We start from the raw sequence: 12,772 nt of genomic DNA, 5'->3' as shown, positions 1-12,772 counted from the left end.
GAAAAAGATTGAACCGAGAGGATGTGACACTGTGACTCATAACAAAAGGCCATGATTCCACGGAGATTGCTATTGTATGGCTTAAGGTTGCATCCATCATGGGCGCACAGTGGGAGTCAAAGATAAAGAAGACAGCCCCTATCTGTTCACTCTAAAGGGTTGCATTTACAGTGAGATGACATTCTTTATATAAGGAAGACATGTGATCTCTCAGAGACATTCCTTTACAGAGATGTGATACTAAAACCCAGTCATATTAAAGCAATACATACCTTTAGTTAAATATTTGCCATTCCAGCAATATTATGGTGTCACTTTCTATATGAGATTCACTCTAACAATATTGGACTGTGGAAAATCAGTAATGATCTATTTGAATTCAAAATTCACAGTATACAAGCGCAACAGGCTGCAGTCTGTAAGTACTTTGAGTTCACTACACCATTAAGTGCTGCAGGGATTTTTTTTTGTAGGCAGATGTGGAAGTTAGTGTCGCCTTGGTTCCCTTGTCAAAAAGCAAATGGGATTTTTTTTTTATTGCAGAAAATAAAATCTGTGGCAAACAAACCTTTATGATAAGGGGGAGCAGGGCACAAGCAACACATTTTAGTTCTGGCTAAATCATTAAAACAGTTTGAAATTTATAATTTTTTTTCTTACCTTTCTTCTACAATTGCACTGAGAAGTGGTGGAAGTGAAATGGGTGGGGTTCACTGTCACAGGCAGAGGACTGGCTGCAACACTTGCTGGGAAAGTCTGCTTAAAATAATTAATTTAATACAGTTCTATCTATAGTTGAGTGATACTGTTTTTGGATCGGTCTATGACAGATATCTAAACATCTATCCATGGCTCATCTAACCACCAATGCTTCATGAATAGAAAGATCTACACATACACAGACACATAGTGTGTGTGTGGATATCATCATTTTTCTCTTTTCATCCATAATAGACGAATGAATGTAGATAACTATTTCTCCGTCTACATCAGGGGAAGGACAGGTATCCATCCAGGTATTCGTCCATCTGTTAGTCTATCATCCATATTCAATGGTTGGGCCGATAGATGTGCATAGACTGGGTAACCTGGATCCACATGTCAAAAATATGAGTATTGAATGTGTGAATATTGACAAGACTGTAAAATTGTGTGTCAACAATATATCTGACAAATGAAAATACAAAGTGTTTCTAATTTAATTAAGGACATTAGTTCAAACTGTACAACTGTTTGAAGTGTCAAATCGGTGGCTTAGTTCTAACACAGCGTTACAACTAAGCCCACTGTGTGGACATTTTGTCAAGCCTAGCTAACACTCGCTAGAGTTGGTTACATAGTTTTAAAATGGTGCCATGTTTTAGGCAAGAAGACAATAATAAAGATGATATATGGTTGTATGTGGTGACTTACATAAATGACTCAGTAATCCAATAACATGTATGACAAAGAAATTCACGTAAATCATTAAAAAATAGCCTTTGTCACTGAACTCTGCTAAAACATGTCCAATCTCTGTGGAATTTTGTGGGTCACTGTGGCAGTATTGTGTTCAACTGGCTGGGAAGCACTGAAGGATCGACCCTGTGTAACCACTTAAAAAGTCTGTTTTACACTGTAAACTGTGTTAGGTTGTGCCCTGTTCTCCCCTACTTATATTTGTTCAGCAAAATAATCTTTACGAATTAAAACACTTAATGACTTTTGAGGCGTAAATGCAAGGCCAAAAGTAACCTGTTTACAGTAAATGAACTGTTTACATGTTTCATAAGATGCTTAGAAGCTTCAAAAATCACAAGTTTGATATTTACTGGCTTATTTTATGTCGTAGAACAAAACGTGTAGGTCCCTTAAGATTGTGTAAAAAACAGAGGGAATTTATTTCTGGGTTTTTGAACTCAGTCACTCACTCACTACTCCTTAGATGACATAAGTGAGAGCAAGACTGTTTGCCAAGTGCTTATGCTAATGTTAGATTAACAGAACATAACTCTTAACATGTTAAACGCATTTTGGAGTAGGCCCTGTAGGTTGCATTTGAATTGATTGCAATAAATTACAAGTCAGTTCAAATTTGTTCAAACTTGATTTTCTGAGAAAGTGACATTCCTAAAACCTGTAGTATCAGCTGTAGTGTTCCTCGTAGCGAACAACATTAAGTCCGGTGATTAAGGATTTACTTTTACTCAGTTTAAGGCTATATTTTCCACAAAGTTAATTTTCCAGTGTTCAATTATAGATAAAAGAAACTGGATAAAAAAAGAAAGCAACAAGAGGCACTAAGTATGGATGCTACTGCCCAGGAGCAAAAGCAAAGTAAGTGTATTAGAGGAACACAATACTATATGGAGTCACCTTGAGCCTTTTCCAAATGATCTGCCTCCACAAACCTTCATATTACAGTGTGAGAAATGACTAAGGAAAAGCAAAGAAATGAATGTCTGTGTGTTACAAGACAAATGTGTGGTTGCTTTAAAAATGGAAATCTAATCAGAGACATTATTCTGGTCAATAGAGTAAGGAGAAGTGTTGTAGTTTGGCAGTAGAAAAAATGAGGCAAAGCTGAGGGTTTTACTTTTGGCATTTTTTCATTTTCCTACATACACAAATAAATATAACAATAATATTGGATTAAAAAATAATTTTAAATAATTGTTCCTTTTTGATTACTAATTTATATTTAAATTTTCAAATTTTTTATTACATATTTTTGGTTTCACTTCATGTCTAATATGAACTGCCAATAAAAAAAAAACATACAGTTCAATAAAGCTATCCATACAAAGCTGGCAAGGAAATTGGACAGGGGAGGACAGTGTCACCATGGAAACAAATGGATTTTCTGGTGGAAAACAATGTGTTTTCACCCCAGCTAATGAGAACTCATATGTAGCAACCGCTCTGGGATCATGTGTGTGGACAGCAACTGAAGTCACCATTTCTTGTGCTTTATATCTTCATGTATCCACAAGGCAAGCCAGGAAATAGAGAAAAATGACCAAACCCCTGTCTCATCATCTGTTATTAGAGGGTAGAAATTTGGTTGGGAAAACTAAAAAATAAATAAATAAAAGAATAGCAGAAGAAGAAGCAAAAGATAGCTCTAGATTTATTATCTCTGATAAATGAAGTGTGAACACAGTATGACCTAAAGAAGAGTGATTAGAGATTAGAGAAAGAAAATGAATAAATGAGTAATGACAGGTGAGGAAGGACGGGGTCAGGTGGCTCTGTTTTGTTGTGGGGGGCATTTTTATTATAGTATTATTTTGGGTCTCATTAAAAGCGAGGGTCACCAAGTTATTCTGATAAAAACGCATTCATCCTGATTACTCATTTTTAATCTTATCAAGATTTACAATGATCAAATCTACAAAGCAATGGGGTCACTGAATAATCTGACGACTATGAAAATGATGTAAGTCATACGCTGTAACATTTATAGACCACCAGATCTCAACCTAAATAAACACTTATAGGAGATTTGGGTATTTTAAGCCAAACATGATCTTTTCCAAAGCACTACCAAGTGCCTAAATCTAACCACATGTTAACCTTAGTGCTGTGAAAATGTCATGTTTCAACATATCTGCTACATAATAGCCTGCAAATGTAACGTGATCCAGAATGCAGCCGCAAGTGTACTGACAGGAACTGTTTTAGCTTCTCTGCACTGGCTCCCTGTAAAATCCTGAATTGAATTTAAAATCCTTCTCCTCACTTACAAAGCTCTAAATGCTCTTGCTCTGTCATGTCTCAGAGAGCTCATAGTGCCCTATTATCCCACCAGAACACTGCGCTCTGAGAACGCAGGATTACTCGTCATTCCTAAAGTCTCCAAAATTAGGGGAGCCAGAGCCTTCAGCTATCAGGCTCCTCTCCTGTGGAATCATCTTCCTGTTACGGTCCGGGAGGCAGACACCGTCTCCACATTTAAGACTTGACTCAAGACTTTACTTTTTGATAAAGCTTATAGTTAGGGCTGGCTCAGGCTGGCCTTGGACCAGCCCCTAGTTAGGCTGACTTAGGCCTAGCTTGCCAGGGGACCTTCTATAATACACTAAGCCCCTTCTCTCCTTCCCTCCTCTCTCTCAGATTCTAAAAAGTTGGTTCTTCTTCATTTGCTAACATTGATGTCATATTACTGCATGTTACTAACTCGGCCTCTTCTTCGGAGCCTGTCACATCAGCGGCGTGTCAAGGGACTATATTCAACTTATCTTGCATTGAAACATGCATTATGACAACTTAATAAGGTTTATGTATGTTTTTAAATGAAGTGGAGGAGCCTACAAGTGTTTTGTTTAGTTTGTCTCAGAGGCTCCGTGGACTGCGAACTCCGCAGCTCCGCTCAGCTGTCTGCTGCCAGAGAAGTGTCCTTCTGCTTCTTCTTCTTCTTGTGTAACCTTGTGTGTATTGGCGGTTAATACAGCATTATCGCCACCTAGTGGATTGGAAGCGCATTACACCTATAATAGGCTTTTATTGGGAAGAATAGCTCAAATGCGACCCCCAGTGGTAAAAGTAGGTATATAATTCGATATATTGGTTCGGTTAGATATTTGGCTTTAAATCAAACAAATCAAACAAATTTTCAAACCAGCACAAGCCTAATATGGATTACTGTAAATTTATTACGTTGATCTGTTCTGTACGACATCTATTACACATCTGTCCGTCCTGGAAGAGGGATCCCTCCTCAGTTGCTCTTCCTGAGGGTTCTACCATTTTTCCCCCGTTAAAGGGGTTTTTCTAGGGGGAGTTTTTCCCGTATCTGCTGTGATGGTCCAAGTACAGAGGGATGTCATCTGCTGGTGATATTGCACTTTATAAATAAAATAGAACTGAACTGAATATGGTATCTGAGTTTTGCAACCTCCCGACTTAACCAACAATCTTGCAAGTCACCCACTTCATGCAGTGACTGGCCAGGTATGAGGGGGTGAAAAAAAATGCAAAGTAATAAACAATGACTTCTGTCATTTTCCCCTTCAAAAAAAAAAAAAAAAAAGCTTGCCAGGAAAATGTGGGCGTTATCCTCATTTCGACAATCATCATCTCTCACCCCTCTGTACGACAGCAGGCTTTTCAACCCACATTTGAGAGTGGCAGTTTGGAACAGCTATAAACACTTTTGCTTTCACACGTGGCTGGGTGGCACGTCAATGAACTAGTTTTTTCAAGTAGTTCTCTCTAGCACAATCTTTAAAAGAATGACTGTGTCTTGGAAGAACGGTGATCATCCCATCCGTGGAGCACCAGAGACTTGTAGAATCTATACCAGGGAATACTGAAGCCTGTGTGGTGGCTACTTGTGGCCCATTGCCTTACTAACACACTTGTCACCCATCTGTACATGAGTGCCGAGTATATAAATGGGGTAGACTTCAAAAGTTTCAACTGGGTCTTTTGTTTTTAATGATTTGGTGCTACAATGACACAAACTCTAATTAGCAGTTTATATAGCATGAATACGAATTGCCTCAATCTTATATGCATTTTACCACAATTCCTCTCAAAGTGATGCTATTCTGAGCCTGCCAACATACAAACTATCACATTATCAGGTAAAAAGCATCTTCATATGTTTGGATATGCACATTTCCATCAATGCTCACACAGCATAATAACCGTCATGTTTATATTCTCTCTTAAGAGCTGTGAAATCTGGGGCGCCTAATCCTGGGCTACGTGGTAGCGGCACAGTGCTGTGACGGTAATAACTAAATTGAACCCTGGAGAGTCGGGCTGTATGTGTGTGAGCATCTCTGTGCATGTTCTACATAACACACTGCTGCCTCATTCATCAGCCGAGGCCATGACCCACATGTGAAAAAGTTTATAATGCTGCAAATATCAGCGTAAGGCTTCTCCTCGTGTCATTTCTCTTGTGTTCGTACACTTGTAGCTGATAATAAGACTGCTGCTGCGTCTTCATTACAGCTGCTATTTCCACTCATGCAGTTGCTTGTGAGCAGCAGAAACAAGCTGAACATGGACAATTAAACTTCACAAAACAAACTGTGTGTGTATTCAGCTGCCTCGCTGTGTGTTTTTTAATCCTCTGCCTACTCACTAAAAATGTGATGCATCATTGCACGTGCCTTGCTAAGCATTCATGTTGTTTTATGAAAAAACATAAGGAGCCACATGCCCTGCTGGAGCAAGCAGTGTGGTTGTGCGCGTTGTACAGTATGCAGAGTACAGTCACTTGCCACTGCCATGCAGCATTAGTGTCAAGCCATGCCACAGGCATCCAGAGTGTCAGGTGATTTCAAACAACTGATTCTACAGTTAATTACATGTCAGGAAACAGAGCTGACCTTAAGAGCACGCAGCTAATGTGTTGATATGCTTTTAGCCGATGCAGTCTAAATACCTACTACTGTTCTTTGCTGAGCCATTTACTCCACGTTTATTAAACAAATATGCTAAATAAAGATTAAATATTGTATTAGCAAAGTGCCAGCCAAGCCTAATACCAAACAATAATTTGTGATTTGCATATAATTCTGCAATGAAATAACTCCCTCTAGCTCAGAAAATAATTAAGCTTGCAGAAAAAAAGTCAACAAAACAGCAAAAATAAATAAATAAAGCAGATTTAGCTGTCTGTTTCTTTTGGGGGAACGTTTTACATAACGGGCTGACGACCATCTGAAGCTCTATGATGAGACTACCTCGACTCCATCTTCGAGACCAACGTGAGGCTATCTGCTTAACTTGTAAGAGCAGAGGTCACAGACTGGTTAGGCGAGGCTCTCTGGTAAACCAATGAGAAAAAGCTGAGTGATTTGTGCCTCTCCTTCACTGTGGGTGGCATGTCACATTGAGGATGCATCAACAGACGCCTGACAGATCTGGGAGTGAGATCCAACTGAGCAAGAGGGTCGGGGGGAAGGGAGTCTAACCCACTGTCTTCTCGCATGAGTGCTGGTGGATGCATATCCAATGCGACACACACATACACAAGGAAAGTAATCACAGATACAGATGCAACGCCTTGCATACACACACACACACACACACACACACACAATGCAAACACACACATTCACACAGCGGCTAGGAGGCATAATTCCAGCTCTCTCCCTGCGCGCTGTGGAGATCTGAGCCTCAGCCGAACATGCTGCCTGCGCAGAGAGCAGGTGTCAAGCCAGGTGAGCGCTGTGAGCTGACGGTTAGCAGCTAGCTCCCAGCTGACCTCGCATCAAAACTTGGCGACACGGAGAGAGGGCATGAAAATTCCCAACTAAATGGAATCAGCGAGGCTTATGCCATCAAAATGGACTCAATTATGTCTCCTGTCATCCCAGGTTTAGCCGACGTCCATCAAAGACTCAAGACTGGGGCCCTGTTGCTAAACTCAGAACACTGAGACTGTTTCCCTTCAGCAGAAATTCAGCGGCTGTTTCCAGTTCCCAGAGCGAGTAGCTGTGGTCAACATGTCATTCAGGGCAGAGCATTCATAATAAATAACAAGGAAGAGAAGAGGAAAAAAAGAGAGAGACAACAAGAAGGGGACACGAGATGAGAAATCCAGTTATGCACCACAAAGCCAGTGCAGCATAGTGTTGTTTTTGAGATACATGTTCATGTCTGCCTCTAATTAACTCTACTTTGTTTATGATTCGCTCCGGCCGGCCAGAATTATACGAGCCAATATCCTAAAAGCAATATAACTCTCAGTTTAAGATTTTACATGCTATTTGTTCATCCGAGGTCCATTAAATCAATATGTCTGTATATTAAAACCTCCTCAAGCTGGAAACAAGAGTGGATTTTCAGGGCAATTCCACTATTTGTTCAATATTCATTCAACAGTGTTCAGAACGTTCTGTTCTCTTCTTTGAAGCTTAAACACTGAGAGTGCGTGGAGACAGAAAATTAAAAGCCACGCTACACAGGGTTTTACTGACAGAGATATTATAGGCAGGTTTTCTCTATAAAGAATAAAGAGGACACAGGTCAAGAGAAAGTTAATGTTAGTCATATTTGTAAGTGTTTTAAACACCAATAAGTGATATGTTAATTGTGAACGCTCATCTATTCAGCTGAGACGGGAGAAACTAAATGGGTTTGTCTCAGGTGCAAGGTTGAATATCTTGCATTGTCAAGGATACTTGAACTCGCAGTAACTTATTCATGTTAATATGATCACTGAGTCGCAGTTTTTAACTGTGTGGTAAAAAGCACATTATATAAATGCCTTACCTGCCCCGGCGCTGTGAAGTGTTGGAATTAGAAACAAAGCGTCGAGGGCGTAAAGTGATTTGCTGTTGAGTGTTTCATGAACGAGCAAATGAACTGTGAAATGTGTCGCTCATTGAGCAAGTTAAATTAGCTTCCCATTTCATAATTTGCTCAGGTACACACAGATAACAGCTCCCATCTTCGCGGTACACTGCGGTGACACACATCTAATATTCAAAAAGTTCATGGTATTTAATGTGATGTTATCGCGGGCAACACTTCAGATGTGAACCGCGGTTAAGGACCCTCATTTCTGCAACAAAGAGATATGATCTTAAATTACTCTTTGAAAGGTAGGGGGAAAATCGTTTAAATTTAGTTTGCAAATGTGTTATTATGAATTAATGAACTGGGGAGGCTCAAAGATAAGGAAGTTCTAGCTGAGCGTTTCCTTGTGCTCTATATTAAAATATATTAAGGTCTCATTAATACCTTAATCATGAAAACATTCTGAACACTGAAGCATTTATAGAGTCGCTGAAAGCTTGGATGGATTAATAAACGTTGTTCTTGATTTCCCAAAAGTGCTTTGGCATGCTAAGTGCTTTAGGATCACATAACACTGTCAGACTTGGAACTATTATCTTCTAGTGCAACCTATTTACGCCAATGTGTATTCCTGATAAACCCCTTCTTTGGTAGCCCGCAGTGGAAGAAATGAATCACAACACCTTGCCTGGAAGCTCCCTAGCTGAACAAATGTGTTTCTTGCACGCTGACTACAGTAGATTAGCTCTGTGCAGGCAATTTATTGTTAATTTGTGAGTATCAAAGAGAGCAGTATAAGGAGAAGCTCTCACATGTCGAAATGTCCAGCTGGTTGTCCAGTTCAGGTTTTGGGTGGCGTTCCAATCGCCTTTCCTTTCTCTGCTCTCTGTTGCATCCCCAAAACACTCTCCTGTCTTCCCTCTCAACCCTCACCTACAACCCCTTTGATCATTCCTCTTCAATCTTTTCCCCACTCAACCCCAGGTGACTGTTCTGTTCTGCTGTGATTGCCAGCATCAGCGCTGTGGCTTGCTTCCCACTGGCCAAGATTTACCTCATCTGATCGTCCCTAATTACACACTCATTCGCTGCCTAATCTCCATAAACACACTCCACAGAAAACCGCTTCATGTTGGAAAACCCAAAATGATGTTTGCACAGGATAACATCAAGATATCTGTATTTGAAAAAAAAAAAAAAAGGTTAAATTGAAGAGTGTGACTGCACAGCAGGAACTCTGTGATATGGCCTCGGCTATCAAGCTGTTTATCCCACTGCCTGCTGAATCCTTCCCTCCCTCTTTGAGCCTCCCTGCGATACACAACACACTGGCTTGGAGTCTGTTGGTAAACCACATTACTTCTTTTCAAATAGCCTTCGATGATGACCCGGGCCAGTGCAATGATACGTTTTCAAATGGTAAGCCATGCTCGCTGTAAATCCAGCTTTTTGGCAGCAGCTGCAGGCCTTAGGGTTCAGGGTTGGCTCGTCTGCAAGAGCTGAGCGAGAGATAGGATCCCATGCGTGATTATATATTAACTACTCATGGTAATGACGATGCACTGTTTCCATTCTTATTCAGCTGCACGTGCTGTAATTATTAGGAGCACATTTTTACTCTCGAAAAATGTAAAATTCCAAAAAAAGATGTTTTATGAATTACTTCCTGCAAGTATAACAACCCAGTACACTGTATTATAGCTCAGAATAAGTCCTTACACTTACCAGTCCATTGTTAGTAAGCTGACTTTCTGAGACTAACTCAGAATGCCAAAATCTAAAATGTAAACCTGACAAGTGACCACAAGATTACAGCTTTAACATACTGTATGTTGTGGATCATTTTGTAATTACGTAATCAATTAAAGGTCCAGTGTGTATGAATTCTTCTTGTGTCTTCTTCTTTAGGGTTTAATCACCTGAAAATAACTGTGTTTTTGTGGCCTTATAATGAGCCATTCATATCTACATATGGACCAGGTCTTTGTCTACGTGGAATCATCATGTAGCATCGGCAGGTTTCTACAGTAACCGAGAATGGCAAGCCAAACATAGACTCTAGATAGGGTCATTTTCTCCTCGGCCGCTGTTGTTAGCAGCCCCTCTGCAGCGAGAGGGCCAGAAAAACACTAATTTTTTAAGTCTTTTATTCAATTTTAATCACCAGGGGTCTCATTTATAGACACTGTGTACGCACAAAAGGATGCCTGAAAGAGGCCTTTATGATCTTTTAAAAACAGACTTGATGGGAGAAACTTTGACCCATGCATGAGATGGGATATTAGCAATGCAGATGGTGAGGCGGAAGCCTGCCTGTAGAAACTATGGAACATTTTTTGTGGCACGTCATTTTTAGCTTTTGTCTGTCCGTACGTTTTTAGTATGGATCCTATGCATTGTTTTATAAATGAGACCCCTGGTCAGAGAGACCTCTGCGGAAAATTCCACTACTGGTGGAAACCTCCTGAACATCTGGATCTTAAATCATCAGGGAAAAAAGGTGAGCACATATTAGCAGGTGGTGGGCTAGCATCTCTGATATGCCAAACATCATCATAGAAACACCGCTTTGCAATATGAAACTGCTTTATTCAGTGTTTTTCTGGTTTAAATCACCAGGTCTGATTGTTTTGGAAAGGGAGAGACCTCATGGTAAAAACCTCCTGAACAATGAACACTGAAGGAATTCTGACCTATAGAAGTTTCAGCTGGTTGCAATACACAATCCTTACCGCTAGATGCCACTAATTCCCCGTATATCTTACACACTGTTCCTTTAAAACATAATTAAAAAATGTTTGCATTACTGAGAATAGCATATTGTATTTATGAGAAGTGTAAGAGTTTCCAATCACAAAGCAAATACGGTGTTGAAAGTTAAAGCACTGGGTGCCATCTTAATTGAAACTCTTCCTATTGCAGCAAAAACTTAGCTAACAGTATGATCAGCCCTTAGCACCAGTCTGTGCCTCTCATGTGTTAACATTACACTGCAATCACAAATCAGATTCTCTGGAAATAAATACCCAGCGATTTTTGAAAAACTCAGAATGCTGTTTAACAGCTGTTGAAGATATTTCCTGAATCCTCACAGGCTCTTACATATGAAAAATAAAACTCACCTGATTACTTTATATGCTAATCCAGGTATCCAGGAATAAAGTGTCTTTGTTCTTTTTGTAAAAACGTAACATTCATGAACAGAATCGATCACTAGTGTTTCATACAGCATCCATCAGCAAGTGACAGTAGTAAAACGATGACTCTAATGTCAGATTATAGTGTTAGTAATAATGTTTTTATTTGTGTCCTGTGACAAAAATAACTCTAAATCCTTTGCCCTGCCTCCTGTTTGCCGTCTGCACAACATTGCTAGAGTGCTTTGACTTATGCCTGGCACAGTAAACATGTTCAGCACTTTTACTCGCTATTAAGCACTTTTGCACACTTTTTAAACTGTTTATCTCACCACCGCCATCTGCTCTGTCACCAGTTATTATTATACAAACAGGAAAAAACATTTAATCCAAACAGCTTCTGTGAAGCCTCCTCTTCATTTCGTCTGTTCGTCTCATCTCTACATCTTCCTGTCATCCCCCCTTTTCCTGCCATTCACCCCTCTGTCGTTTTCTGCTCAGCGTTTGTGTCTCTTCCTGTCTCGTTTCTGCTGCCATCGATGGTAGGCTGTCAACCTTGACAGATGTGTTTCCACTAATGGTGCACTAAAAGGTTATAGCTGGCGCACAGACGGCTGCATTCAAAGGGTCAAAGGTAAATTGTGAGTGTGCAGGTGTGAAAGTGACAGCAACCCAGACAGAGTTAATAATCGGTATGTGTCAAGGTTTTTCTTTGTGTACTGCTTTGCTTCAGTGAAAGGCACTCGCTGACCTGTGTATCCATAAAAGTTGCATCCAAAGCTACTTATAGCAGCACAGTAGGCCGTATAATGATCCAGTGGAAAACAAGCACGCAGAGAAGTGCAACTCACCTTCTTATTGTCTCATCTTTGGCATCTTTTCTCTCCTGTGCTTAATTCCAGGCTCCTCGTCCTCCGTGCGTGCACATTTCTCCACCTTGAAGGGAATAAAGGACAGAGTCCACGGTTGAGAATTTGTCACAACATATCAAAACACTCCTGCGGTGTCCTGGTGGCTAATGTGCTGGTCCATGTGCCATGTGCTCATGCTGTGCTGTTGCTCCCTGTGCTTTTTCCAGACTCACTTCAGTGTTGCAATTACTGGAGAAATGCTGGGGGATGGTGGACCGCACAATTCTTCTTTGGGAGAAAGAAAAAAGATATACAAACCCTTCCTGCTTTTAAGTAAACCCCAGAAGAAAATTGAAAACTTTGATCTTCATTGACCAGAGAGAGTGGATTAAAAGACATGTACATAATCAGCTAAGCCTAGTTTTCTCTGGCTGTAAAATCACAGCACAAGCACATTGGTTTTGATCCTAAACCCTGTCTTTTGGGGAAGCAACATCTCAGGGAAACGGCACCAAAGAAGGGAGGGAACGTATGTAGAATTTA

At 40.3% G+C, this 12,772-nt stretch overlaps 1 protein-coding gene across 3 annotated transcripts in view; it reads right to left on the bottom strand.

Moving 5' to 3' along the window:
- The window catches only part of dlgap1b (discs, large (Drosophila) homolog-associated protein 1b), a 120,477-nt gene that overhangs the window by 69,034 nt on the left and 38,671 nt on the right, over positions 1-12,772 (bottom strand). For all 3 annotated transcript variants that reach the window (XM_049565088.1, XM_049565086.1, XM_049565087.1), the window contains exon 2: positions 12,230-12,314. The gene's annotated coding sequence lies outside the window, so the exon portion shown is untranslated. The remainder of the gene's footprint in view (positions 1-12,229; positions 12,315-12,772) is intronic.

This window comes from Epinephelus fuscoguttatus, linkage group LG21 (genome assembly GCF_011397635.1).
Source record: "Epinephelus fuscoguttatus linkage group LG21, E.fuscoguttatus.final_Chr_v1".
Classification (NCBI taxonomy): domain Eukaryota; kingdom Metazoa; phylum Chordata; class Actinopteri; order Perciformes; family Serranidae; genus Epinephelus; species Epinephelus fuscoguttatus.
The sequence above is the reverse complement of the archived record's forward strand: the minus strand, read 5'-3'. Positions and strand labels throughout refer to the sequence as shown.